Source organism: Etheostoma spectabile, unplaced genomic scaffold (assembly GCF_008692095.1).
Source record: "Etheostoma spectabile isolate EspeVRDwgs_2016 unplaced genomic scaffold, UIUC_Espe_1.0 scaffold453, whole genome shotgun sequence".
In the NCBI taxonomy this organism is placed as follows: domain Eukaryota; kingdom Metazoa; phylum Chordata; class Actinopteri; order Perciformes; family Percidae; genus Etheostoma; species Etheostoma spectabile.
Genome location: NW_022605611.1, coordinates 62,594 through 66,124, shown reverse-complemented (window position 1 = coordinate 66,124; position 3,531 = coordinate 62,594). Strand labels below are relative to the sequence as shown.

At 41.0% G+C, this 3,531-nt stretch overlaps 1 protein-coding gene across 1 annotated transcript in view; it reads left to right on the top strand.

Moving 5' to 3' along the window:
- Positions 1-2,063: 2,063 nt before the first annotated feature.
- Positions 2,064-3,531, top strand: part of xrcc4 (X-ray repair complementing defective repair in Chinese hamster cells 4) — a gene marked incomplete in the record, with an annotated part of 55,018 nt that continues 53,550 nt past the window's right edge. Inside the window, 1 exon segment of the mRNA XM_032511734.1 lies at positions 2,064-2,199.

Below are 3,531 nucleotides of genomic sequence, written 5' to 3'. Positions count from 1 at the left end.
ATAGCATTGTAAAACAAATGGAAGTGTTGGTGAAATAGTATTGAGTAAAAGTTGACATATTCCAGTCTGTGATTCCAGTCCTAATATTCCCACAGCCCAGATCAAATGTGATTGTGCACTTAAAGGCCACATGGCAGAGATGCACAGGTCACTGTACATACGTGTGTGTGTGTGTGTGTGTGTGTGTGTGTGTGTGTGTGTATGATGTATGTATTGCTGTGTGTTGTGTGTGTGTGGTGTGTGAGACTCTGTATGGTGGTGTGGATTCTGTATGTGGTTTGTGTGTGTGTGGGGTGTATGTGGACTGTTGATGTGTGTGTTCTGTGTGACTTGACTGTATGGGGGTGTGGTGTAGTTGTGTGTGTGTGATCTGAATGTGAGTGGTGTGTAGGTGTGTGTGTGCGGTTAGTGTGGTGACTCTTTTGACCTGGTGTGTGTGGTGTGTGGCTGCTGTGTGGGTGTGCTTGGTGTGGTGTGGTGTGTGGTGTTGTGGTATGGTGTGTTGCAGACTCTATGCAGTGATCCTCTTCCTTCATTCTCTATCGACAGTGGTCGCAGCTTGTTTACCTGCCTATCCGCACAGAAACAAAAACACAACCACGACCAACGCTATTATATTATATGTAATTATGTTTATTAAGCACTCCTGAACTGGCTTTGTCTCATTCGGATGTCAACAGTCAGTCGGTTTACTGTCCTGAATATAGGAAGGTAGTAGATAGTTAGTAGTAGATGAGGATGGCTATAGATAGATAGTTGCATGATAAGTATAGATAGATGAGATGGATTCGATAGATAGATAGATAGGATAGATGGTGATAGGTAGGCTGAGATGAGGATAGTAGATTAGATGGTAGATAGAGTAGAAGATAGATAGATATAGATGAGATAGAGAGATAGATAGATGGATAGGTAGCTAGATAGATAGATCGCTATAAGGATAGATAGATAGAAGGATGAAGTAGAAGATGATAGATAGGTAGATGTGATAGATAGCAGATAGATATGATAATAGAAAGATAGGAAGATAGATAGATAGTAGATAGATAGATAGATGAGAGATAGATAGATAGATAGATATAGACAGATAAATGACTAGATAGATAGATAGATAGATTCGGATACAGCAATAGATCATAGATACAGATAGATAGATAGATAGATGATAGATTAGGAGATAGATAGATAGATAAAAGATAAATAGTATAATAGATAGGATAGATAGATACTGATAGAGAGATAGAAGATAGATAGATAGATAGAAGTGATAGTAGGATCAGGATGGAGATGATAGACTAGTAAGATAGATAGATAGATGAAGATCGATAGATAGATGAGAGATAGATAGATAGATAGTGGTAGATAGTATGATAGATAGATAGATAGGATAGATAGACATGAGATGATGCTAGATGATAGAGATAGATAGATGGATTAGATAGAGTAGATAGATAGATAGATAGATAGATACGGATAGAAGATAGATAGATAATGGAGAGATAGATAGATAGATAGATAGATAGAAGATAGATAGATAGATAGAGGAGATAGATAGATGGATAGATAGATGGATAGAAAGATTAGACTAGATAGAAGATAGTATATAGTAGATAGATAGATAGATGGATAGAACATAAACTTATAAAGAAAGAGACTGCAACTTATATAATATGAGATCAGGAAACAGAAGTATTAAATACAATATAAACAGATCCTTGAAGTGAATAAAATAAAAATAATAAATATAAATAAAAATGTGACAGATTTACAAACCTCGTTAATGATATTAACAACAGATGTTCTTAATTACATAGATTGGAGTCTATATCAGATATAGTTATAGCTTTCTTATTTGTTACTAATTTAAGAGACATATCAAAATATAAGTCAATTTCACTTTGGGATAGTTTAAAACATGGTCTTGAGTTTGAAAATGTTGATTTATGAATGTGAAACTTCCCTAATAAAATAAAAAGATTAACAATATTACATTCTTTTCTATCTTTACGTTCATTAACCCTGTCTCGTTCGGTGGGTACAATCTAGCATCTACGCTGATTTCTTCTGCCGTGTCGCTTGACGATGACGTAGTAGCCAACCGGTAGACATGCGAGTTGTTTTTGAACCGTCTACCGGTACGTCCATGGTGTAAACCGGAGAGAAGAGAGAGAAACGAGGCGTCCGCAGGGGAAGCTGCAGGTGAGACATGAAGGCGGACATGTTGCTGTTGTTGGAGTTTTAACACGTGTTTCAGCCCGTGTCGTAGCTTCCGCCTCCTCTGTGTTTACCAACTGTCTCCCGGTGTTAGCAGCTAGCTAGCTAGCTAGCACCGGCAAGCTAGCTGCTAACACCGGCAAGCTAGCTGCTAACACCGGCAAGTGACAGTTGATATAAGTAAATGCGAGATGGAAATTGTAAACTGTGGGGAGTAATGGGGGGGGGTGTGTACAACCCCACAATAACCATTCTGGGACTTTTTCCTGAGTTTATGTTGCTTTATGGGAAACTTCTGTCTGTTTTTTGTGTTTTTGTTGCCTTTCTGTTGTTGTTTTCTCATGATTGTGTTGACTACTGACGGAGTTTTGTCTTTTTTTTTGTCTGTTTTTGTTCTGTCGCATTTCTAAAAACGTGCAGCATTTCTGGACCCCCCCTCCCCCCTCTCCCTAATATTTAACCCAAAGTTACGCCTGTGGGTAAAGTACAAATGTTACATTCACAACGGTGCAGTGTTTTATCCTAAAATCACTTAATCGTGAAATCCTCCGTTGCAGATGCTGCAGCCAAGCTAACTCTAGCTAGCTAGCCGGCTGTTGTCGCAGCTGGCTAGATTGCCGGTGTTAGACAGCGACAGTGCGACGGTGTTAGCAAAGCTAACGCGTGCGTGTTAGTAGCTGGCTAGCTGCCGTGTTGAGCTAGCTAGCTTGCCGTGTTTATACACTAGCTGCCGGTGTTAGTAGCTAACTTGACGCGTGTTAGTAGCTGGCTAGCTTGCCATTGTTAGCAGTCTATCTCTTTCAGTGATAGCTGCTTGCCGGTGTTAGTAGCTAACTTGCCAGTGTTGTAGCTAGCTTGCCGGTGTTTAGCAGCAGCTAGCTTGCGGTGATATCAGCTAGCTAGCTTGCCGGTGTTAGTAGCTAGCTGCCAGTTGTATAGCGGTTTAGCTGCTGCCGTTTGTAGCAGCTAGCTGCCGGTGTTATTAGCAACTTGCCGGTGTTTGTAGTCTGTAGGTCCGGGTTAGCAGCTGTACTTGCGTGTTAGCCAGCAGCTTGCCGGGTTATGAGCTAACTTGCCGTGTGTAGTAGCTGGCTAGCTTGCCGGTTGTAGCAGCTAGTCTAGCTATCTTGTTAGTACTAGCTTGCCGGTGTCAGCTAGCTAGCTTTGCCGGTGTAGTAGCTACTTGCCGTGTTAGGTAGCTAACTTGCCGGTGTTAGCAGCTAGGCGACTTGCCGTGGTAGTAGTAGCTCATTAGCTGTAAAGTGCCGGTGTTACGCAGCTAGCTTGCCGTGTTAGTAGCACTAACTTGCACGGTGT